This window comes from Schistocerca serialis, chromosome 1, assembly GCF_023864345.2.
Source record: "Schistocerca serialis cubense isolate TAMUIC-IGC-003099 chromosome 1, iqSchSeri2.2, whole genome shotgun sequence".
NCBI classification, from domain to species: Eukaryota; Metazoa; Arthropoda; class Insecta; order Orthoptera; family Acrididae; genus Schistocerca; species Schistocerca serialis.
The window spans coordinates 814,072,011-814,098,546 of record NC_064638.1 but is presented as its reverse complement, the minus strand read 5'-3'; the positions used below and the strand labels follow the sequence as shown (position 1 = coordinate 814,098,546).

The window sequence follows — 26,536 nt, the reverse complement described above, 5'->3', positions numbered from 1 at the left end:
CCTCTTCACATGAATCACCCGAGTGCAAATGACAGCACCACTGCTCTGCCCTTCTTTTATCTCGTGTACGCGATACTATCGCTGTCTGTATATGTGAATATCACTATCTAGTGTTTGTCAAATCAGTGCGTACTGCAACACGATATCTAGTAATTAATTTTGAGAAATAGATGAGCGTGCAGGTCTTGTAGGGGGGGCAGGGTTCGAGTAACGCTGGAAGCCGCCCGGCAGGCCGGCGAGCTGCGGCTGTCTCGTGTCCCCCGCGTGACCTTCCCGGCCCAGCGTTGGGTTACCGCGGGCAGCCGGCCGCCGCCTTGCCACATTTCTTGCCGGACCGCTGCCCCAGCGGCTGTCTCTGCCACAGCCCGTCGCCTAACTGCTTGCTTCATAACCAGATCGCTAATTTGTTCTGAAAGTTGTTCCAAAAAATTGCCGCGATTGTAATCCGTGCCGAGATTTGCGTGAGAAACGTTAATTACGGGAAACGTTCAATTGGATGGGCTTGGTAGAACAAAAATAAGAATTGATTTTACAAATATGTAGATACCCACTTAAATTTCTATATAAGAGACTAAAGAACAGCGCGGAAGTAGCTAATGATTTGGAGCGACAGGCGTTAAACTCCCTTTCGCTATGTTTAGATGGATGTTAACGGCCGCATGTTGAAGTAGAACCAGTCGGCATTGAATCAGAGCTGTGAGGAGTTCGGAATGACGGTGCATTGTGATAGGTATAAGAAAAGTGAGAGAAATTAAAAAGTTGGGTTGGAAGACATAAAGTTACTGTTTCCAGATATCGAGGAAGCGTAATAACTGAAGACACTAGATGCAATAAGATGAAAATGCGCGTAGCAGTCGTCAAGGAGGCAGTTTATAAGAGGCGGCTGCTATGTTGATACAGGGACAGGTGCGTTAGGAAGGAACTGTCGAAGTGCTTTATTTGAAGCGTGGAATTATACGGAGCAGAGACGTGGACACTGAGTAAACAGCAGTAAGCAACGGAAGTATTGAGTTGCAGATTTGGAGGATGGGAGGAATAAAATGGATACAGTCAGAAATGAGGTTGAGAAGAGTGGAAAGAGACAAATTTTTAAGGTAATCGGGAAGGGGAAACACAGTTTGCTTGGAAATTGGATGACAAAATATTATATATTGATGGGTGCTTGGAGGAGCAGGTGACCAGACAATGGATAGTATAAGGATTGAAAACAATTACGAGAAAACGAAGAGGATAACAAATAACAAAAGTGCATGGAGAGCTCCATGTTAAGATCCGGCCTATGGCAGAAGCTATCGAGTAGGAAGATGATAGAGCTCTTACAATCTTCGAAAGCGAACTCATGACACCCGATTAAAAGGGAACATCAACATACTCAGTACGGAAGTGCCCAACTTCTGGTACCGGAGACATAGTGCGCTTGTGCGTAACGGCAGACTCACCGCCTGCCCCTCTTCCATGCTAAAATGTCAGTCACTTTATTCTGATAGATCCTGGTAAAACGCAAGCGCGCCAAATTCGTAAAACTCGCGTAGTTCGCACAATGCCAGACAATGGCCGCCTTCCAAGGACCAAGGTCCGCTGAGGTACGACGTTTCCATGGGTCACGTAAGTTGTTCCACCTCTCAAACGTTTATGCAAATGTCTCGTTAACAAAGATAGTGTCTATAGAGTTCATTCAGAGGTAAACAGCCAATCATTTCTCCTCTTCTTTCAAGAAGGAAATGCCTTGTACTCTGCGGTAGCTTCCAGAGTGGAATTGTATGATTAAGCTGGATGAACGTGTGCAGTTGCAGTAATAATGTAAAAAGTTCTTCCGGTAGCCATGGAGAGCGAGCTTTTCCTAGGGGAGCTCCTGAGAGAAAACCAGAGAGCAGAATTTGAGCGGCGCCACTGGTGTGGTAATTGCCAGCCACGTTAGCAGCTTAGGTGTAAGCTCCTTTGTAACGTACTCGGCCGCTGAAGACTACCTACAGCATGCAAAATCCATTTACGAAAATCGCCTTTCCAGCAGGTGGAGTCTGTGTTGTCATAACTTCCACCTGGCGCTTTGCAAACAAAATTGTCGCATCACAACCATGCTTGGCGTAGGTACAGTAATGTGGCAACATCAGTCCATTCCATTACACGAAGAATGGATTTTTCTAATATCAACTGAAAAAGGCTTATAAATAAGATTAATCTGTTGTATTACATTATGGTCTAAATGCAGCTGCAGGTAAGCATAATCGCTGAGAAATGGAAATACGGCATGGGCGTTATATTTTTATAATTTTTCACAGTATTTATCTCGCAGCAATTGTTGGTTACGCCACATTTTTTTTCGGCCCGCTGAACATCGGCATCTTAAACACGGATTGACTTACTATCCCGTCCTCTGTAACGCATCAACAAAAGGCCCTCTTCGCTAGTTACAAAACCACTCTTATCGGCCTATTATTTGCTGTTCATTTTCAATCATAATCAGAACAATTTAAAGTAACAGCCGTAATGTTGTCAGCATACACACTGAGTATGTCTCCCAGTTATTTGAAATAGTCGCATGCGTGAAGTAGTCATATTGCACAGACCTGAACATTGCTTCGTGTTTGCCTGTTATTATTGGTTTCCACAAGTAATAAGTTTCCAGGCCTCCATCTCGACACCACCCAGCCTGCTGCACAGTCGTATCAACCTGCTAGTTTGTGAAAGGTGGTCTCGCGAAGGTAAATCCGCCGCTTCTATTTGCAATTTCTGAAAAGAATGTATTGCTCCCTGATGTGACCTAAACCACACACTATAATAATTTTTGTGCTATATTGCTGCAAGGCTAGCTAAATGAAAAAATAGTCGCATGTAGAACCATGCCTACAGTGGACGAGAATATTTTCGTTAACTGGAAATGAAACGTTCTGTTGAATTCATTAAAATTCTCGTCTACCATGTAGAAGTATGCAGTAAGACAATGTGCTAAGTTACTTTTTAATTAGAGGGAAATGGAAATTTGATCTAGAAGTAATGGCACTTCATCTATCAGGTCATCTCTTCATATTGCCTCGTTATTGCTGTGTGTCGCCATGTTAAGAGGGTATCAGTTGGGAGTTTCAATTATGAGACCACAGGTTAAGGAAATGCGTCACTTTATAGCATTTACACATTTTCCTTCAACTTAGGATGATTTCGAGGGAAAACTGATGGTAACAGGAATAAAGTGAGCGATGTTGAAAAAACTGAAACCAAAGGGAGGCAGTTGTTCAGAAAAGAGTAACATAGATGGGAAAGATTACAACCATGCCCAATCTGTAAGTTTAGCAAGCAGTAAAGTAAACCAAGAATAATTAATAATAAGTTCAGAGAAGAGAAATAAAATCCTTGGGGTTTGCTGATGAGATTGCCCTTTCAGACAAGAAATCAATTGGGAAATCATTTAAACAGATTATCAGATGAATAGCAAATATCAACGAAAGTAAAAGATGGAGAAATGACTGCATCTAATGATGATGCTGAATTATAGTAGGAAATAAGTAGGTGACGTACGCTGTTCAAATAACTGACGACAGAAGTAAAAGATACATAATGCAGACTGACACTAGAAAGAAAAGCATTTCTGAAAAAAGGGAAATTTATTAACATCGAATAAAAAAATTTGGCGTTAGAGCTTTTTTGAAGCTTCTTGACCTTATAAGAAAGGTGAAACCTGGAAGATACGAAATTAAGACAAGCATTTAAAATATGGTGCTGCAGAAGAATGCTGAAGGTGGGAATATACGATAACTGAGACGCTCAATCAAATAAGAGATTGACAAAATTATATTGAAGAAGGGATGTTCATGTGATACATCATAAGGCAGCAAGAAATTGTGTGGTGAGGGAGGGAGAAATAAGTTCGCCAACGGTAAGCATGTTGAACTGGATGTACCTGCTCTTGTCCTAATAAGTCCGAATTGTCAGTTTTGCGCAGGCTAAGTTCCTGCATTTCCTGGGAGTGTTTTGTGGAAATGGGTGTCAGTTGCTGCAGTTATGCAGAGATCGAGAGACTGGATGTAGGGTAGACTGACGTGGTGCACAGCTTCAGACCTGTCTTCGGACTGAAGGACGCAAACTTCCGCACAGTTGAACAAGAATGTGAAGGCCGTTGTGAGGTGTGTGGCGCGCGTGCAGGAAGTCCGCCCAGCCCTCCACCAGCCACCGCTGTCCAGCCAACTGGAAAGCCGCCCCGCCGGAAGTCCACGCTGTGTGTGACCACCACCTCCTGTACACTCCACAACACTAGTCCTGCTAGATCCATACCTCCACTGTGTCTTCCGTAGCTGTGGCTGTTCGCTGTGCGTTTTATTGGTGAGGGCATTTAAGCGGCGTACGAGAATTGGACAAAACATTGGCGAATGGTAAGATCTTCCGTATAAAGCTAGTATTATTTTAATGCTGTGTGTGGCCATCATCCACAGAAAGCTCAAATATTCGTTTCTTAAATAAAAACCGTCTTCTCTTTCTGCACTGTTCATGTACTGCTTCCAGATGCTTCATTCACTTCAAGGAATCGTCAGTGGATTAGTTCTTCGCGTTTATGGTTGGTATTATCTGCGTTTCCTTTCATCTGGTCACATGTTGGTCGTACTGTAGCATAACTTACGAAACATAGGCATGTTTTCATGTAATGAGCTTTCCTTCATAATTCTTTGCGCTAACTGCTGTGGAGCACTGCTTGGCTTCTGTCACTAGTCCTAGATCTTTCACGAAAACTGTGCTTGACATTCGCAACGACTGTATTCTCCTTGTTTCTATTGTGAAGCAAAAGTTCATAACATGAAAACATGCGCATGTTTCGTAAGCGAAATAATAGTGCGTCCTCCAATGTGTGACCAGATGTGAGGAAACGCAGATACCAACAAAAAACGCGAAGAGCTATTCCACTGACGATGCCTTAAAGTAAATGGCAAAACTCACGTAGAAGAAATATACACTGCAGCAAGAGAAAGTGGTTTGTATTTGCAAAACGAATAGCTGATTCCAGAATGAGATTTTCACTTTGCACCGGAGTGTGCGCTGATATGGAACTTCCTGGCTGATTAAAACTGTGTGCCGGACCAAGACTCGAACTCGGGACCTTTGCCTTTCGCGGGCAAGTGCTCTACCACCTGAGCTACCCAAGCAAGACTCGCGCCCCGTTCTCGCAGCTCCACCTGAGCTACCCAAGCAAGACTCGCGCCCCGTTCTCGCAGCTCAGGTGGTAGAGCACTTGCCCGCGAAAGGCAAAGGTCCCGAGTTCGAGTCTTGGTCCGGCACACAGTTTTAATCTGCCAGGAAGTTCCGAATAGCTGATATTGTACATCAAACTGAGTACACACAGAGGAGGGAATGGTAGCCTTCGATGGGGAGAACGTTGCTCCTGACAGGGTTACGTACGAAGTGACAGTACTTCCGAAATTTGTCCTTTATGAAAAATTCTTATCTTCTGCAACGGTGGGCGTTCTTATTAATCTACTAGTAGTAATAGTAGTAGTAGAAACATTGTTTCCTTCGTAGATTGTTTGCTTCTTTGTCACTGATGGCACCTGAGTTTTCTAGTATCGCCGTGTTGAGTTAATAGTTTTATCTCTGTATATTCTAGACAGTTAAAACACACAACGAATACTGTGTTTTCCCTGTTTTCTCTCGACTGGCCCTATCAGTGCCAAGTGGTCAGTTCATGACTGTCACAGCACCTTTCCATTATGATGCCCCCTTGTGTGGTAAGTGTATTTATAATTCCACTTCATCTGTTCTTCTTGAACATCATTTTGATGTTTCGTTGAATTCGCTTAGTTTAAGCAGTGTTGCGGAGCGTCACACCGGAAAACTTATTCAGCTTATTGTGAGATTTACCACAACCTATATCAGACGTCCGGGAGCTGCTGTGCAGACCGTGCTTGCGGACGCTACTTACAATTGGCAGTCGTTGGGTGCGCCATTACGTTTCCTTCTCGTTTCGTGAAGAAATTCTTTCACCAATTTCCTGTATGTACACTCCTGGAAATGGAAAAAAGAACACATTGACACCGGTGTGTCAGACCCACAATACTTGCTCCGGACACTGCGAGAGGGCTGTACAAGCAATGATCACACGCACGGCACAGCGGACACACCAGGAACCACGGTGTTGGCCGTCGAATGGCGCTAGCTGCGCAGCATTTGTGCACCGCCGCCGTCAGTGTCAGCCAGTTTGCCGTGGCATACGGAGCTCCATCGCAGTCTTTAACACTGGTAGCATGCCGCGACAGCGTGGACGTGAACCGTATGTGCAGTTGACGGACTTTGAGCGAGAGCGTATAGTGGGCATGCGGGAGGCCGGGTGGACGTATCGCCGAATTGCTCAACACGTGGGGCGTGAGGTCTCCACAGTACATCGATGTTGTCGCCAGTGGTCGGCGCAAGGTGCACGTGCCCGTCGACCTGGGACCGGACCGCAGCGACGCACGGATGCACGCCAAGACCGTAGGATCCTACGCAGTGCCGTAGGGGACCGCACCGCCACTTCCCAGCAAATTAGGGACACTGTTGCTCCTGGGGTATCGGCGAGGACCATTCGCAACCGTCTCCATGAAGCTGGGCTACGGTCCCGCACACCGTTAGGCCGTCTTCCGCTCACGCCCCAACATCGTGCAGCCCGCCTCCAGTGGTGTCGCGACAGGCGTGAATGGAGGGACGAATGGAGACGTGTCGTCTTCAGCGATGAGAGTCGCTTCTGCCTTGGTGCCAATGATGGTCGTATGCGTGTTTGGCGCCGTGCAGGTGAGCGCCACAATCAGGACTGCATACGACCGAGGCACACAGGGCCAACACCCGGCATCATGGTGTGGGGAGCGATCTCCTACACTGGCCGTACACCACTGGTGATCGTCGAGGGGACACTGAATAGTGCACCGTACATCCAAACCGTCATCGAACCCATCGTTCTACCATTCCTAGACCGGCAAGGGAACTTGCTGTTCCAACAGGACAATGCACGTCCGCATGTATCCCGTGCCACCCAACGTGCTCTAGAAGGTGTAAGTCAACTAACCTGGCCAGCAAGATCTTCGGATCTGTCCCCCATTGAGCATGTTTGGGACTGGATGAAGCGTCGTCTCACGCGGTCTGCACGTCCAGCACGAACGCTGGTCCAACTGAGGCGCCAGGTGGAAATGGCATGGCAAAGCCGTTCCACAGGACTACATCCAGCATCTCTACGATCGTCTCCATGGGAGAATAGCAGCCTGCATTGCTGCGACAGGTGGATATACACTGTACTAGTGCCGACATTGTGCATGCTCTGTTGCCTGTGTCTATGTGCCTGTGGTTCTGTCAGTGTGATCATGTGATGTATCTGACCCCAGGAATGTGTCAATAAAGTTTCCCCTTCCTGGGACAATGAATTCACGGTGTTCTTATTTCAATTTCCAGGAGTGTATGAATCTAGATTATCTGGTGGTTGTCAGCTGTTCCACATCGGATTTGACCTTATGTAACATCCGGATACGAGGCTAATTCGTAACGATAGCTGATAATTGTCAGATTAGTTTCAAATCTGTGTTAAACTTAATATTGCACCATTCGTCCTACATATTGTTTTCTTTCTGTTTCAGGTAAGAAATTGATTTACAAGCAAGGTTCCCTAGGCGCGATTGAGGTAAGATATACTACAAGTACTTACAGAATTAAGAACACGACATGTTCCACATGTCGGAGTACTCACACACTGTAATCAAAAGTATCTGGACAGCTGGCTAAAGAGGACTCAAAAGTTCGTCGCGTCCTCCATTGGTAATGTTGGAATTCAATACGGCGTTGCCCACCCTTAATCTTGATGACAGCTTCCACTCTCGCAATCGTACGTTCAATCAGGTGCTGGGCGGTTTCTTGAGGACTGGCGCGCACATTCTTCACCGACTGCTGCACAGAGGAGAGGTATCCACTTCGGTCGGTGAGATCTGGCACAACGTCGGCGTTCCAAAACATCCCAAAGGTATTCTATAAGATTCAGGTCAGGACTCAGTGCAGGCAAGTGCACTACAGGAATGTTGTTGTCGTGTAACCTCTCCGCCACTGGCCATGCATTACGAATGTGTTAAGATACAGTCGCCATCTCCGAATTGCTCTTAAATAGTGGGAAGCAAGAAAGTGCTTCAAACATCAATGGAGGCCTGTGCTGTGATAGTGCTATAGTGCTACGGAAAACAATAAACGGTGCAAGCCCCTCCATGAAAACCACCACCACCACACCATAACACCACCGCCTCCGAATTTTACTGTTGGCACTACACACGCTGGCAGATGGCGTTCACCGGGAATTCGTCATACCCACACTCTGCCATCGGATCGCCACATTGTGTACCGTGATTTGTCACTCCACACAACGTTTTTCCACTGTTGAATCGTCCAGTGTTTACACTCCTTACTCCAAGCGGGGCAGCGTTTGGCATTTAGCGGCGTGATGTGCGTCCGTGAGCAGCCGCTCGTACATGAAATCCAGGTTTTCTCACCTCCCGCCTTACCGTCAATTACTTGCAGTGGATCTTGATACAGTTTGGAATTCCTGTGTGATGGTCTGGATGGATGTCTGCCTATTACACATTACGAGGTCCTGAACTATCGGCGGTCTGTCAATAGACGTGGTCGCCCTGTAAGCTTTTTGTGCTGTACGTGTCCCTTCGTTTCCACTTCACTATCAAATAGGAAACAGTGAGCTAGGGACGTTTAGGAGTGTGGAAATCTCGCCTACAGACGTATGACACAAGACACCCAGTCACCTGATCATGTTCGAAGTCCGCGAGTTCCGCGAGGCGCCTCATTCTACTGACTACTGCGGTCGCTGATATGGAGTACCTGGCAGTAGGTGGCAGCACAACGCACCTAATATGAATAAGTATGTTTCTGGAGTGTCTGGATACTTTTGATCACAGTGTAGCTTTCTTTTTGTTTAAGAAGAGGGGGAACACTGAATATCGTTGTTGCACTTACTGAGCCGGAAGCAACGCTTAAAACTAACTCTCTATCACTGAGAAATCGAAAATTGAGCTGCTGATCACGCCAGTTCGTGGACAAGCTACAGGATTGTGGCGAAGAGTTAGTGGACTTCATTACTCTGATAAATGCAAGCGTTAATCGAAGTATCCATATTGTGGATGGCTCAGAATACTTCAGGCAGTAAAAGTAGTCGGAATTTTTGAATACTCCCTTCCCTTAGGCTTACGTTGTTTCTTGGTGACAGACGGTAACACAAGCCTTCAACCAATTAAATTTACTGCACGTGACTTGAAGCAGACTTTGTTAGTACGAATCGGTTCCTCAGAGTTATCGTGTAAAGTATAAAAGATAATTAGTACCGAAGTAAAGCCTGACCAAAAATTCAAAAAAGCACATAAAGTAGAGGAAGATCGCTGAAAATTAATTTGTTGACTCTAAAGTTTGTGTGACATGGGTTGCTGTGGCACGGGGGTCTGGAGGGAGTGTCAGGTAGTGCTGGGTCGGTCTATTTGTGGAATGTGTCGACACCTGGCAATCAGAGCGCGTGTTTTAATTAAAGCCGGCGGTCGGCTGTGCCAACTCCTCCCTCACCGGCCGTACGTAAACACCGACAACTCTCACCGGCACCGCCGTCCTTCAGGAATTTACATATCAGGTAGATATCCCCAAAGTTGCAAGATTCCAAACAGGCGGAACACACAGATTTATAAACAAAGTTCACTGAACGCTGATAGTTTCAGCGTGGCAATGGGTGTTTCCTGCAGTCGACGGTGTTGCCACTGAACTAGATTGCAGATATGGAAGTTAGACTTGTATTTATTTTACTAGCTGACAAACCAGGCATTACCGGGATGTTCATTTTTAGCAATTTTGTATGAGAAACGAAACCTTATCTGTAGACTTGGTGAGAGATGATCCCAGACACTTTCTATCTGCTGGGCACTGCTGCGTGGCATGTCTACTAAGCGATTTTGTAAACAACTCTTCATAGCTACATAAACGGCTATTTTTTCCGCCTACAGGAGTTTGCGTTTCGTAGTTGGTAGATGTCAAATGTCAAAAGCGCTGACAGGCGTTAGGGATTTCTGAAAGTTGAGTCGATTGCAGGAATGTCTTAACTCTTTCAGACCTGAATTTTTCTGGAGGTAGAAAAATGTTTCTTTATGCTTTAATTTTGTTTCATTTTTGTTTTAGAGGCAAGTTAATACACACCTGTGTTGAAAATAACTTTCTACACATGGCTTCTTTTGAACGGCAAAATTTTTGAAATATTCACTGTTCTAACAAACTGATCGTAGTCATTACCATGAAAAATACTTATTAATAACTAACCAACCACTTGCGTGTGTTCTGGCTGCCACAAGCTGCTGCGTACTGCTACATTCACTTGTTCATAATTTTATAGCTGTCCAACAGGTGGCAGCACTTCGGCATGGTGAAAAAATTGAACATCCACGATTGTGTACATGAGGCTTCGATTAGGGATAACTGCTTGTGTTGCAGCTAAAATACAACAACATTAATGTACGCAATTCTAGCCAGAACGCCTGAAAGCCTCAATAATAGACGTACTAAAACTTCATGCATGATGCAGCATTTTCTTCACGCATCTCAGTTCATGACGTCGTATCTCTTGAACTGTTAGAAGTAGGTCATTCTTACTCTGCGATTGTTAGCTGACAATAAGGGATGTGTGTACAACGTTCGGTTGAAATCGAACCAGTCGTTCGGAGACGTCACGCACACGCACACAGATTTATTTTATCTATCTACATTCAAGGTTCATATCACAATGATATGGAAATTGTCCACCTAATATAATACAAACAGTAGCTCAAAATACACGGAATTCATAACATCATTTGAGGTTAGGACAATTGGTCTATGAGGATAGTAAACTTGGTCGGCTGTGGCCTTGATTAAGGAACCGTCCCATCATTTCCCTAAGTGATTTAGGGGGGGAGAGAGAGGAGAGCCTCCCGCTGTGGCGTGTACCCCACAGGAGACCGCAGGTTACTTTCTTCCCTCTTCACCTTGTTGTGCCTTAAGGATTTTTACAGTTGATGGTAGTCCTTACTCGCAGTTACGAATACATTAGATGTTTTAATTACCTGGTTGCTTCACGATCTGAGCCTCAGCCAAAATCATTCAGAAGTATGTGTATTCCCATTTAAAGAGACCTTTGGAGAAAAGAGAGCCACTTGTATGAATATCAAGAGCGTTGATGGAAACCCAGTTCCAAGCAAAGAAGGGAAAGCAGAAAGGTGGATGGAGTATATAGAGGGTCTATACAAGGACGATGTACTTGAGGACAATATTACGGAAAGAGGATGAAGATGAAATGGGAGATACGATACTCAGTGAAGAGTTTGACAGAGCACTGAGAGACCTAAGTCGAAACAAGACCCCGGCAGCAGACAACTTTCCATTAGAACTACTGATAGACTTGGGAGGGCCAGCCACGACAAAACTACCATCTGGTGAGCAAGATGTATGAGACAGGTGAAATCCCCCCAGACTTCAATAAGAATATAATAATTCCGATCCCAAAGAAAGCAGGTGCTGACAGATGTGAAAATTACCGAACAATCAGTTTAATAAGCCACAGCTGCAAAATACTAACGCGAATTCTTTGCAAGATCAGTTTGGATTCCGTAGAAATATTGGAACACGTGAGGCAATACTGACCTTACGACTTACCTTAGAAGAAAGATTAAGGAAAGGCAAACCTACGTTTCTAGCATTTGTAGACTTAGAGAAAGCTTTTGACAATGTTGACTGGAATACTCTTTCGAATTCTAAAGGTGGCAGGGGTAAAATACTCTTTCGAATTCTAAAGGTGGCAGGGGTAAAATACAGGGAGCGAAAGGCTATTCACAATTTGTACAGAAATCAGATGGCAGTTAAAAGAGTTGAGGGGCATGAAAGGGAAGCAGTGGTTGGGAAGGGGGTGAGGCAGGGTTGTAGCCTCTCCCGATGTTATTCAATCTGTATATTGAGCAAGCAGTAAAGGAAATAAAAGAAAAATTCGGAGTAGGTATTAAAATCCATGCAGAAGAAATAAAAACTTTGAGGTGTGCCGATGACATCGTAATTCTGTCAGAGACAGCAAAGGACTTGGAAGAGCAGTTGAATGGAATGGACAGTGTCTTGAAAGGAGGATATAAGATGAACATCAACAAAAGCAAAACAAGGATAATGGAATGTAGTCTAAGTCGGGTGATGCTGAGGGAATTAGATTAGGAAATGAGACACTTAAAGTAGTAAAGGAGTTTTGCTATTTGGGGAGCAAAATAACTGATAATGGTCGAAGTAGAGAAGGTATAAAATGTAGACTGGCAATGGCAAGGAAAGCGTTTCTGAAGAAGAGAAATTTAACATCGAGTATAGATTTAACGTCAGGAAGTCGTTTCTGAAAGTATTTGTATGGAGTGTAGACATGTATGGAAGTGAAACATGGACGATAAATAGTTTAGACAAGAAGAGAATAGAAGCTTTCGAAATGTGGTGCTACAGAAGAATGCTGAAGATTAGATGGATAGATCACATAACTAATGAGGAGGCATTGAATAGATTTGGGGAGAAGAGGAGTTTGTGGCACAGCTCGACAAGAAGGGACCGGTTGGTAGGACATGTTCTGAGGCATCAAGGGATCACAAATTTAGTATTGGAAGGCAGCGTGGAGGGTAGAAATCGTAGAGGGAGACAAAGAGATGAATACACTAAGCACTTTCAGAAGGATGTAGGTTGCAGTAGGTACTGGGAGATGAAGCAGCTTGCACAGGATAGAGTAGCATGGAGAGCTGCATCAAACCAGTCTCAGGACTGAAAACAACAACAACAAAATTTAAAATACACCCATAAACTTTTACGCGTTTAGGATATTTGTATGCTGGCTGCAATTAGCTATTTTACGAACATCTGTTCTAATCTTCCACGTACGACTAATCTAAGCAACGATGCATTTCCAATAGAATCAACACTAAAAATATTGCACTCTTGTCCTTTTGCAACCCTTTACTCTTCCTCCCCGTTACTCATCCAAGAATAATAATTGGTTCGAATACTTCTCGTGTCGAAAAAGAGGCTTAAGTTAACCTCGTGTCAACAAAAATGAAAAACTTAGGAGCCGAATGGTGCAGGATGTTTACAATTTGCGCTACATAGTGTAAACTGTAAACAGAAAAAAAGTTGTGGAAATTTAATTTCATGAAGTTCAGTTCACATTGCAGAAGCGAATAAAGAATTATATTAGTAGCAATATTTTACATATTAAGTATTCCTTCCCGCGGGATATTCACATGAATGCTTGAAAGAAGTATTACGTAACGTTCAGTATTGAATTTTCAGTTTATAATTGCCGAAGTATCAAGGTTGTTAGAATTTGAAACCACCCAACAAAATCTTGCGGGTTCTAAAGAAATTAGTCGCCAAAAAAACAATAAACCCAAGTAGATTTAATTATGAAAATTTTATTAACATAAATTTTACACAGTAGTCCCTAAACAGATTAAAGAGTCATATTTATTAAAAGCATCTATTTATTGTTCAATTTCAATTTCAAGTTTTGTTGCAATGTAAGAAACGCAGTTAAATAACATTTACACTTCTGGAAAAACTTTAACTTCACGTAAAATCGTGGTGACAATTTCCTTCTTTCAGTACCGTGCAGAAATTTATAGACCACAAATTTCTCGGGTCTCTTCTCTCCTAAACTGCGTCTTAATTTAGACCAAACAAGCCAGTAGGTGAAGCTTCTCAATGGACGCAGTGCTGGCAGCGCAAGAAGTAAGGCACTAATAAAACAGTCGTAAGTATGGGTTAGTGTTCAGAGGAGATTAATCGTATGAATTTAGACTTAACTATTTAATCGTCAAAACGAAAAAACCCCCAAACCCATAAAAACGCAATTTTATCGACTGTGTTGGACTTAAAAGTATAGGGGTTTTTCTCAACCCTGCGACGAACAGGTGCTTATTTTGATTGGTAGGATACATTATTTACTAATTTATTTCATCGTACATCGAAGCAGGCTCCCTTAGTGAGTAAATATGGAAGCTGGTATGCCACATACGCAATTCACGATGACGATATTTATACTAATGAATATTTGGAATTTAACACTGTCTTACTGAAATGAAGCAATTACCTCATTACTTTCGGGCCGAATGTAAGTGGTTACATGTGACACGAAGGTAACACAGCCGTACAAAAGGAATCAGTCTGAAGTCAAAATAGGTCAGTGAAAGAGCGCGAAATAATGGGGTGAGTTTAGCAGATGAAACAGGAAGAAGAAAGCGGAAATCGAAAGGGACGAGAATACCGTAGGCTTCGAAGCCACGCCGATAATAGAAGATAAAGCTTTAATCTCCGGTTGAATCCAGAGTGGTTTTGCATAAGGCGCGGGTTACAGGGTTATTTGTTCTAAAGGCTGTAATAGAAACAGCGACGTCCGGTTCTATTATTGTCTTGGTCTGCTTTGGAGAGAGGGTTGCACGAGATGGCTCAGCCTGCATACCTGAACTTGCCACTACTTTGTATGAAGGGTAGGAGATTATCTTGAAAACCATACAGGATTTGTATTAATTTATTTAGAGTATTTTTCTGTAGAGTCTTCTGAAGAAGGGCGCTAGATTCCTAAAACGGGTAAAGAAATTAAACTTCTGGGTGTTTGTTGTCTTCATTGTATCATATCATCCATCATTCGTGACAGTGGCTAGGTTGGATTGTGCAACAATTGGACTGTGTAAACATTCGGTCTTTTTACGGGCGCTGATGACTGCGCAGTCGAGAGCCCCACAAATCAATCATCGTGCATACATTCACAGTATAGTGCCTAAAAGATTGAATCACAGTAAAAACACAATTGATATCCAAAGAGAAAAACAATGGACCAAAGAAAGAACCATAAGGGTCATCGGAGCACATTTTTGCATGCTGTCTCCGACCAACAGGTGCCTCGTTGGCATGCTATGTTCAGATAGGTGTCGAGAACGCTGTTCGAGAACTCATTTTAATAAGAAAGATTGAAATAAACTTACCAAAAATATTGCTGAAATCAAGCAGTCTTAAAATAGTTGCGTCGGGTCTGTCCTTGGCAAGTTTGATGTCAGACTGATTCAGTTGCTGTACTTTGGTGGTTTCGAAAACCTGATTGATATTTATCGTGGAACTTCCGAAGAAATATTTCAGGTGTTCAGGAACAGTGTAATCAGTATTGAGATGTAGGTAATATGCTGATCGGGCTAAAATCACCTGGCTATTTATTGAGTTAAGCTTTCCTTCCACTCACTGACGAGAGAGGGAAGATGTCTTAAGAACTTCAATAATACTATCGAAAAAGTTTTCAATCGTACCTTTGCTCACGATGTGACATAAGTAGGCGTATGTTTGTTTCGGAGACTGAACATGGAGGAATCGAGCACCTCAGGCATTTAGCGAACGGCTAGAAGTTCTCTGTGCCGTTGACGCAGCTCAGGATAGCAGAGAGCTCTTAGTGAGAAGTCCGTGTTTGGAAGTAGTTCTCATGGCAATCGCGGCTGTTTACCACAAATTCCCGGAATTATCACGGCAACGCGTCATGCCTCTGCGTCAGTCTGAACTTCGTGAGAGTTCCACGAAGCGACGTTATAAGGGGAACTAAGACAATCACAGTGAGATAATTCGCTGTTTGGTGGGGGAGCGATGTTACACGAAGGCGGCTAGTGTTTGCGGTGTCCGCGGTACGAAATGTCGCCCGCTCACAACCGAACTCTTTCGGTCTGTTTATACACTGAAGTGACAGAAGTCATTGAATGTCTCCTGATACCGTATCTGACCTCATTTTGCTCGCCGTAGTGCAGCAACTCGACGTGGCATAGACTCGACTAATCATTGAAAGTCCTCTGCAGAAATATTAAGCCATGCTACCTCTACAGCCGTCAGTAATTGCGAAACTGTTGCGAGTTCAGGATTGTGTGCACGAACTGACATCTAGATTGTCCAAAAAATGTTCAGTGGGATTCATTTCAGGCAATGTGGCTGGCAAAACCACTCGCTCGAACTGCCCAGAATATTCTCCAAACCAGTCACGAACAATTGTGGCCCGGTGACATGGTGCACTATCATCCATAAAAAAATTCCATATTTGTTGGAACATGCAGTCCATGAATGGCTGCAAATGGTCTCAAAGTAGCCAGACATGACTGGCACTCAGTCCATTCCATGTAAACATAATTCTCACCATTATGAAGCCAACACCAGCTTGCACAATGCCTTGTTGGCAATTTGAGTCCATGGCCTCGTGGGGCCTGCGCTTCGCTCGAACCCTACCGTCAGCGCTTACCTACTGAATTAGTCTCATCAGACCAGACTACGGTTTTCCAGTCGTCTTGGGTCCAACAGATACGGTAAAGCGGTCATGACGCGCTACTGGCAATGTCGTGCTGTTAGCCAAGGCTTTCTCTCCGGTCGTCTGTTGCCTTGGCTCATTAACGCCAAATTTCGCCGCACTGTTGTAACAGAAACGTTCATCGTACCTCTGTAATTGATTTCTCTGGTTATTTAAGGCAGTTTTATCTGCAAACGCCTTTACTCTCGGTCGTTAAGTGAAGGCAGTTGGCCAGTGCGTTGTGTATAGTAAGAAGTAATGTGTGTTCTCGGCACACACTTACCACTGTGGATCTCGGGATATTGAATTGCTTTACGGTTTCCGAAGTGGTATGTACTATGGGTGTAGCTCCAACTATCATTCCGCGTTCTAAGGCTATTAATTCCCGTCGTGCGGCCATAACCACATCAGAAACCTTTTCACATGAATCCCCGGTGTACAAATGAGAGCTCAGCCCAAAGGCTTTTATACCTCGTGTACGCGGTACTACCGCTATCTGTATATGTGCATACCGCTATCCCATGACTTCCGTCAGCCAAGTGTGAAGACATTGTTAGCAGTTAACTTCATATAGAGGCGAAGAAGAGGAATTGGAGTGCATTAAAATGGCGAACGGACCTATGTGAATGATCTGGGTGGACTGCGTTCACAAAATTTTCAGTAAAACAAACTTTTCTCTAGTGTATATATGGTTGTTCCTTACTTTCGGAAACTGGAACCCCTCTCTTTATGCCAAGTGAGCCACCGCAAAAAGCGAAAATTTTGCGTTTTCGTTGTTCGCTCCGGCTTGTCATTGATCAAGGAAGCAGTGAAAACGGAATAGCGTTATTGCTCCAAGCATTGCGACTTTGGAGTGTTTCGCGTTTTGAAATGTCTACTTCGTCCTTCTTGTAAAATAGTTTGTTGAGGTAAACAAATATCAACCAGGAGGATTAAAGAAAAAGTTGACGTTGACAGGTAGGATTTGGTAATAAGTTCAGATGTGACAGCCCATAGCGTCTTGTTGGAATGACAGATTCACTTCTCACGTACATTAATAAACCGGCTCAAAAAATCGGCTGGGTTTTAAGCCCTGAAAGAAAGTTTTGTCGTTTGCTTCTGGTCAGTATGCGGCAAATGAATCACCCAAATTGCGTAATAATTCTTGTAGTTAATTCTTTATACAGAACATGCCGAAATATTTAAGATTTGATGTAGGTTTATCACGTTTGTAGAGGTGATTTACAATTTATGAGCGTCGCTGAAATGTGATTCTAATTTAAACACCATAATAAATAAAAAAGATCCGATGATAAAATATTGTGCATTGTCTCCATATTTCCGTCTGGGTGAAGCTTTCCGACTTCATTCAGGTGGATTGTTAAACTTTCTAATATGTAGTTTAGCACCTCTGAATTTCCATTGACGTTCGTGGATCTGAGTGGACGTACCACGGGACTGTAAAAAGCTCTCTAATCAGAATCGTTCTGCAGATAGTCGATCCTTGCTAGAATGTTACCAAAACTACACGAAATTAACATAAAAATTTATATCAGCGGTGTCTGTACCAATAAGACTTTTCACTTCCTCTTACATCGTCGTACCGAATACGAGAAATTGGGCGTCTGCAGTTTCTGCAAACGCCACTGGATGCCGTCTACGATGACCCCGTTGCTTGAAGTTTAGGATGTTCACGCTAACAGGAAGCTGTCGGCTGATCCTGTCGTGGAACGACTCCTTGATAAATAGGATGTGGCGCATTCGTATGAATGAAGCGGTGCACTGAATCGTGAGAAGTGACAGACGAGCGTATAAGATAGTGGTGTTGACGACCCAGCCGATAGTGCAGCAGGCGCGGGATGTTAGAGCTGGCAGGAAGTGCCTGTCATATCTCTCGGCCGCAGCTTCCTCGTCACCAGACAAACGTCCCGATGATGCGATACACGGAAGACAGTACTTCTGGTTCCCACGGACTCGAAACTGCAGCCTGTCACAACACAAGGAACTTGCGAAACAGATTGCCGGGCGGCGCAGTTAAGACTGCCAGATCGACGACGATATTTGTCAAAGTCGCTATTCTTTCACTGTAAGAACTGAACAAACGTAACGACTGAGAGTACGAATGAGTGCTGAGACAGTTGATCCTACCTTGCCAGATATAAAACCTGCTCCAGTGTGAAGACGAGTTTCTCTAAACCATGCGGAGCCTGTAACTGCCATTGAAGTATCCGTTACCGCTAAACTTGTACTTCCAAGCATTGAAATTAAAACCTCGTACTTGAGGAGCTAACAGCCCCGTTACTAATTCTCAAGGCCTTGCCGCTTCCATTCACTGAGAAGCAATGTGTTCGTGTAACACCATAAAAAATATCGTATGATGCAAGCTGACGAAGCAAGCAGGTGAAGACTGTCTTCAAATAAGTTCCCGCATGCTCAGCCGCAGTATAGAGCGAAGAGCGTCAAAAATAAACCCCGCGGAGGTGCGTAGTCAAATGTTAAATGTGCCGTGGATGTGACGCAACGAACGGTGTCCTCAATTTTACGAAACTGTCCGGCAGGCTATATCTGCTGTTAATAAACGTTAGCGAATTTTAGAAGTTCATGTTTGAACTAAGGCTGTACGCTAGATTCAGTGTTTAGAAATGTGTATAGGAAGTTAAAATGCGTTGTAGTTTGTAGACAGGACTCTGTACCACTTCATACAAAGAAATCTTACTTCATGGCTACATTGACGGTAAGCATGAAAGTGTGATACGAATAATGCAAGGCGTTCGTTAGTTAATTACCTGTGAACACTAGAGTGATGGAAGCTTCTGTTACGATCTAATAGTCCTTGCCAATGTTTCAGGTTCTGTTAGCGTTATTTGGTTGTAAATGTTCATCAAAATTCGATAGAATAGCTCTATACCAAAAGCGTTTTTGAAGTTTTTTGAGCCATTTGAAGATCATATTTTCTACTTAGGAACATCCGAAAAAACTGAAAATTGTCAAACTGACTCCATAAGAACATGCTTTGGTCGGTTTTCCCTCCAATTAAACTGTCGAAATCGTGAATTCTCCAGTTTCTATTAGGGTATCGTGTGAGGTCCCTTGGTTGTAGAGCAAATGCCAGAACTGGAATTTCCTGGCCACATTCTCTCGACTGGGATATCCTCTGCTCCACTAGCAATTCGCTTGGTATACGGCTGATAAAGGCTACGCTTTACGTTGCCAATTTCTGATAGCTCGTTCTAACATTCCGAGTAGAGAAACAGTATAGGTTATTCATTACACTCTGCAAAGCTACAGTAATTGTTCCCGGTATTGTGGAATAATTTGATGGGTCATCAGAAACTGCGGAGCAACTGATACTCGAAACAATTTACGTGAGCTCGGCGAAGAAAAGAAAGTCGCAGCTATATTGAACCCTAGAAACTAGGATGCAACTGGTTACCAGTTCATCAGTTGGTGACCCTCACTTTTCGTGATTAAACGAGTTCAACACCTTCCTTTCTGCGTCTTGAGGAATGGAGTATAGTGGACGTTCCAGATATAAGTAGGCGGGAGAGAGCGGTAGGCTGAAGATGAGAGGAGCTGGGTTCCCGGTGTCCGGTTGAGACGTCCACTAATGGCTGTCGAGGGCAGCTAGCGGGTCACGGCCTCTTCCTAGTGGCAACCTACGCGTCACCGTATCCGGAAACACACTCCGAATAATCAGTATTCTTGCTGTGTAGTGATCGGTCTGAAAACCAAGACTTAAGTAATTTTATTAGCCAAAGTGTTCGTGTAGGATTTTTTGATGTAAGGGACCCATGGTCTCCAGTGACTCGTTGTAGTAGAAATGTAATTGTTTTATTCGATCTGTTGCCCTAGTTCCCTTCATTCCTTTGACAACACCTTCACAACACTGAAATGCCTGTAATACGCAATCACCAAAACGTGCAGCACAAATCAGTAGTGCAGTCTCAGATAGAAAAATTTCTGATGTGATTGCTGCACGTGGGAAAACAGCGTAGCCTCCCAGTACCACTCTTCCCTTGAATTCAGTGAACCCATGCGGGAGGTGCGGTTTGCAGAAACCTGAACAACTAAACCTATCCATACGGCAGTGTATCACAGTCAACGGACGATAAACGCTGCTGGAAAAACAGTTGAACAGAACCGTTCTGACTGAATGTGAGCTTGATGACAGAGTAAAACGCCAAACGAGGGACATAGGGGCATGCCATCGATATTTACTGTTGTGCGCATATTTGGGGTAAGGAATCAAACAAGATGCAGTTGCTCTGTACGGAGCCACCAAAATGCTGACATTATCCTTGAACAACCTCCACAATTTTGTCGTAGTTAATTTCACTCTGTGTACATACTGCCCACGACACTGGAAATGAACGCTACCTCGAGACATACATTAGTACAGATAAAGCAATCTGTGAACTGCTGCCCACCTGGTGATCATTGGAAATGACAGATTGCTGCCTGTAAATGTTAAATGGTGTCAAACTGTTCCTTGTAAAAAAAAAATCCGAACAGGCCTGCAGGCTAAATATTGAAGTGTCAGTGAAACTCTTCGGCATTGTGGTGAATGAGCGCATAACATGCTCCAAGAATTCAGCTCTGCCTCATCTGCGTAACTGAAATTTCCAATGTTTCTACATTTGGTCTAGCGCAAAGGGCCAGAATAACTGCTGGGGCAGAGGTCTCAGACGTACACGCTAAGATCTTCGGTAAGAATCTGGTAAGCTGTTGCCGATACACGTGTTTCGTGACAATTACGAGCAAAAAAATCAGAATAACCGAAGGAATTAGCGAGAGAGCTTCGCAGTCTAAAGCGACTGTTCTTAGTAACTCGTTGTTTCAGCGTCATTAAGCACCGTTTTTAACGTTCGACGGTTTTCTCGCGGATAACTCGCGATAGTAGTACCAGTGGTACGCTAAGTACCTACCGCTTCTCACCATAGGGTAGTTTGGGGTAGATACAGGAACTATGTGGTACTGGGGACCTGCTCAGAAAAGTGCTTCGACAAGGAGAAAGCTTGAGGGATACAAAGATTTTTGTAAGTTTCATCCTATTTCTTACGTCCGCGGGTTTCCACTTGTGAAGCAGTATGTGGGTTGAATCCAATGAAAAGGGACTGGTACTCCTAAATAGGTGTTTGGTACTCCTAAATAGGTGTTTGGTACTCCTAAATAGGTGTTTGGTACTCCTAAATAGGTGTTTGGTACTCCTAAATAGGTGTTTGGTACTCCTAAATAGGTGTTTGGTACTCCTAAATAGGTGTTTGGTACTCCTAAATAGGTGTTTGGTACTCCTAAATAGGTGTTTGGTACTCCTAAATAGGTGTTTGGTACTCCTAAATAGGTGTTTGGTACTCCTAAATAGGTGTTTGGTACTCCTAAATAGGTGTTTGGTACTCCTAAATAGGTGTTTGGTACTTGGTAAACTGCTCTCAGAAGATGGCTCCACTCAGTGGAAAATGGTGGAAAAGTGCACTGACCTAAATGGTCAGATGAAATGGGACTACGATCAAAAAGTATTTATGGCTCAAAAAAATGATATATGCGTCCATGCGGCGCAACATGCGTAACGACTTAGTGCAACACTATTGAGAAAGTGGTCGTACAAGTTGCGAAAATGAGTTCTGCGAACGTCGGCGTCGGCGGCTGCGGCGGTGATGGTGTCTGTGTGGGGCGTGAAGGCGGCTATTGACGCGGGGAGGCGCGCCTGCGTGCGTGCGCTCCCCCTCCTCTGGGCTGCTCTTCACACCTCGGGTGCGCACAATGACGCGCTTGTGGAGCGCCGGCGCCGGCACGGTAGCGGCGGGCCCCGCGTTACCCTGTTCACACCCCGGCGTGCCGCGCCCACACTCACCGCTGCTCACCCTAGCACGCGGACGACGACCTGACAGCGGCGCTAGTCGCGTTACACTGCGCTGGCTGGCAACGTACAAACAGAAAACTTGCCTCTGCTGCAAAAGCTCATCACACCGTTGCGGCTGTACTTCAGAGATTAACTTCATTTAAATTCTCTATTCGTGTCGAGAAGTCGAACATGAAAGGCAGGCAGTAGTTTAGGAGAGAGGAAATAAAAATTTCGAGGTTTGCCGATGACGTAGTTCTGTCAGACCGTAAAGTAATGGGAAGATTAGTTGAACGGTATAGACAGTATCCGTGAAAGGGATTATAAGATATCAACAAAAAGTAAAATTAGGGAACCAAATTACCTGATGGCCGAAATAGGCGGATATAAGTTTGAGTTGCAGTAGCAAGAAAATCATATTTGAAACATAGAAATTTGTTACTTTCGAATACAATTTGTCAGGAAGTAAATTTCGAAGGTATTTCTTGGGAGAAGATCAGAAAATCGCAGCATTTGAAGTGTGGTGCTACGGGAACAATGCTGAATGTTAGATGGATAGAACGAACAACTAATCAGGAGGTACTGCATCGTCGGCCACTGTGGCCGAGCGGTTCTAGGCGCTTCTCTGGAAACGCGCTGCTGCTACAGTCGCTGGTTCGAATCCTGCTTTGGGCATGGATGCATGATGTCCTTAGGTTAGTTTGGTTTAAGTAGTTCTAAGTTCTAGGGGACTGATACCTCATATGTTAAGTCCCATAGTGCTTAGAGCCATTTGGAGCATTTTTTTTGGAACTGCATCGAATTGTGGAACAACTGGCTGAAAGAAGGCGCGGTTTGATAAAACATAGTAAGTCGTCACGGAAGCTTAAATTCAGTATCAGAGATCGCTGCGAGGGGTAAAAGTTGTAGACAGGCAAGGCAGTCAATGCAGTAAGCGGGTTAAAATGAAATTAGGCTTCAGTAGGAAAGCAAAGAAGCAGATTTCACGGGATGGACTAGCACAGAGCTGCATCAAAGCAATGGTCGAAGATTCAAAGAACTGTGACTGACGCCCGATAAACAGGGAACTAACATGCATCGAGATTAGAAAATAGTGCATTGATAATGACTAGGCACTAGCAGAAATCTGGATCTGCGTAATAAAACCTGCAAAAAGAAGACTGATTGATCCGCTTTATAATTTATAAATCACTTTACTAATGGAAGGTAACCTGACGAATCTTCGAAGATCCTAAGACTCTGGTAAAAGTCTCTGGTTGAGCTCCCTACCAGAACAGATTACCAGACAACATTGAGAGGAGCTTAAAGAACGGGTTTTATCATGGAACGAAGATCAAGTGTCGCGGATATGGTGAATTAGGATGACATTTAAACAAAAGCTTCATTGCGGTCAGGTCTTGATTATGAAATTTTAAGTTACTACTTTCTCTTCCTAATGCAAAAGTTTTCTCCACTTAGGGAAGAATGTTCGTAATGGTACTCGGAAGGAGAGACAAGAAAGGTAATTTTTGCTACGCTCTGTTAGTATGTGGTACGGTAGAGATATAGTTGAAAAGTAGCGTCTTGCACACTGACAGTTTAGTGTGGTTTTCAGATTAAACGTTTACATTCATGCACCAGATCCGTCGTCTGTGAACTGTCACCTGTTTTCCTTTATCCTAGTGTTTATTATTTGAACTTGCCTCCAACACCTGGGCCAGTTAACCAGTATCCGCCATAGAGTTGAAACCATCGAAATCAGGAAATTTAACCATTTACCGAGGGACACTATTTGCTTTGGCGTGAAATGCTGGCTCTCTTACAGTTATCAGTTCAGTTACGTCAACAAGTACGTAGTTGCTTGGGACATTAAATGAAATTAACTTTCGCAAAGCAGTAATTTTTGTTTTTAATACCCAAACAGTTTTGTATCGCTAGACTATGTTTTGAGTCTTTCCTCTTACTCGGAAAAACACATTTAATGTAGATTGATGAGACCGTAGGAAAAGTTACCTTTACTTTTTCAACTGTCATCTTAAGATCTCGACTGTGTACGGTCTTATCTTACATTAAATTGCGTATCTTTTAATTTTGTGGCTTTGCCTTTTTATAGAGGCTGCAGAAGACATAGTAAAACATTGTTTGGCGAAAGGAACGGTGTGCCTCCATTTGAGAAATCAGGCCAGGTGCACAGACTGAAGAGTAGTGCCTTTAGAATGAAATACGTCGTGTATTCACTTGGGTGAAGATTGAGAAATAGAGCAAGAGAACAGCAGCATTCTTACACAACAGGCACAAACAACGGATATACTGAAGTTATTTCGTTAGGGAAAGGTTAGAAGACTCAATTTGATTGGCCTCTTAAAGGAAATTACATCGGAGTAGCCACCAATTCGTAATATTGAACAACGTCTGTCAAGTGGTAAGTGGAGTTGTTTGACCGGTTAATAGAGACGTATATAGCGTGTTTAAAGATTAGTTTGTGAATGACGGCGCCTGAGGTTTCCAAAATAACTTGAGTTTGCTAAGGCTCATTTAGTTACTGCGTAGCTTATGGAAATTAAGATGCCACAGGTTCGTAAAGTTAGTGCCAAATAACTCATTTTATATCCTGTGAGCAAAGTATTGTCATTCGTGAAACATGATATGCTAACACCTCGAGACCTACCTGCCCTAGACTCCTTCTTTCCTACAACGCCCGTTCTTTAGTCCACTGTCCATTATGGAAAAGTTTCAAGAATGGAACTTTCTTTCTGAGAAGTCTTCGTTGAAAATACCGTCGCCCAGCGGGAAATTACAGTTTCAGAGATAGTAAGAAATGCGTCGCCTGTGTACGTACACAAAACTCCCGCGTCTCGGCACAGGACGTGACGACTGCACGAGGCGCGTCTACGCAACTACCGGAAGTGCGTGATTGCGTGGTCTGCCTACGCAAGGCGCACTGCGCGTGCGGGTGTTAAAACAATGAACGCTGCGTCGGGGAGGACAGACGCCAGAGCTTTAAATGTCGTAGCCCTGGGCAGCCGGAGACGTACCGATATTGGCATTATGTCACTCTCCATTTTGATGTCTTTGCAGTTGTGTAAATATTCGATTTAATGAACTGCCCGTATGCAGGATTGCCTAGCTCTTTCCCAGTGAGCTAAAGAACACGACATGCAGCTTATTTAATAAATACAGTAAAAGTCTCCGGTTATTCGTGTAGCCTCGTGTCCGCGTAAACCAGGATCAGCAGGAGATTGCTGTAGTTTCAGCCAAAGCAGTTGTAGCTCAGATGAATAAAAGCACACCCCACAAAAGCTAAAGAAACTGTGCATAAGGCAGCTGTAAAACAATGTGCGTGATAGATTTTTGGTTCCTGAAGCAAAATCGGGTTATGGCCTTCTGAAAATAAAGAAAAATTCGAGAAGTTAGCAGATGGTGTGATTTCGATAATGAGCGGGGAGTAAAAGGTAAAATTGGGGTCATTATGCGGTGAAAACTGACAGAACAGATACTGTACCGAAATCAAACCATTTCGAGAAACCGAAAAGACGTAAGTTAACTTTCCAGTCGGATAAGGCAGGCGAGGATGATGAAAAATAGTTAAAGAAAATGAAACCTGCTCTTTCTCCCGGTAGTCTAAGGCTGTGGTGCCTGGACAGCAGGTGAAGCATTTGGTTCAAAGATCAGCGGTATTGGGCAGGCGTTAAAAAGTGCCGTGCATCAAGAAAATTATGTAATGCTATGGGAACGAGCGAAGGCCATGACAGGTGATTCTTAAGAGAACGAATATTGGCGTCACGTGAGCATATGTGGTTTCTGCTGATTGGGAGGTGGCAACTGCTATGATACTGGTCTATCTAGTAAACAGAAAAACACCGATAGTGGATACTCTTCTCCATTCTTCCTCAATGTTACAACAGCCAGAACTTTCTCTGGTAATCTTTGAAGACCAAACAGCTTATCTGTAGCGTAGTCAGCGTCATGTCAATTCAAGGAAACAATATTGTTATATATTTGCATAGGTGTCTGTAAAGTGCAACATTGTTCTCCCTCTAACGTAAGGATAACAAATAGACAATCTTCATCTACATGAAATATGAACTCCGTCAGCCACACAGTGTATCATAGTTTTCCGTCCTTCCTACCCTACTCCAGTAGAGGACTGTATATTTCCCTGTGCATATTCTCGAAATTATCAAAGTGAAGCAACTTCACAAGGTGTGTTGATGATAGCAATGTTCCTTAACTCGTACTTTGTGTGCATTCAAAATTTGTGCCATAATTTCAGTGATTGTTACTGGCTGTCTGATAGCGTCTCCCATTGGTTGTAAGTCTGTGTAGCAACTTCCTTCTGCAAATTTGATTTATATGATAGTTCCACATTGAACAGGTAATCCTCCGATGGTTCCTAAGATTCAATAAAT

At 43.7% G+C, this 26,536-nt stretch overlaps 1 protein-coding gene and 1 long non-coding RNA gene across 2 annotated transcripts in view; both read left to right on the top strand.

Annotated features, from left to right (window-relative positions):
* Window positions 1-7,624, top strand: part of LOC126484268 (uncharacterized) — a 73,127-nt gene extending 65,503 nt beyond the window's left edge. The window contains exon 3 of the long non-coding RNA XR_007587831.1: window positions 7,581-7,624. This is a non-coding gene — a long non-coding RNA (uncharacterized LOC126484268). The remainder of the gene's footprint in view (window positions 1-7,580) is intronic.
* LOC126484258 (failed axon connections) overlaps window positions 1-26,536 on the top strand; it is a 157,550-nt gene that overhangs the window by 98,770 nt on the left and 32,244 nt on the right. The gene's annotated exons all lie outside the window — the stretch shown is intronic.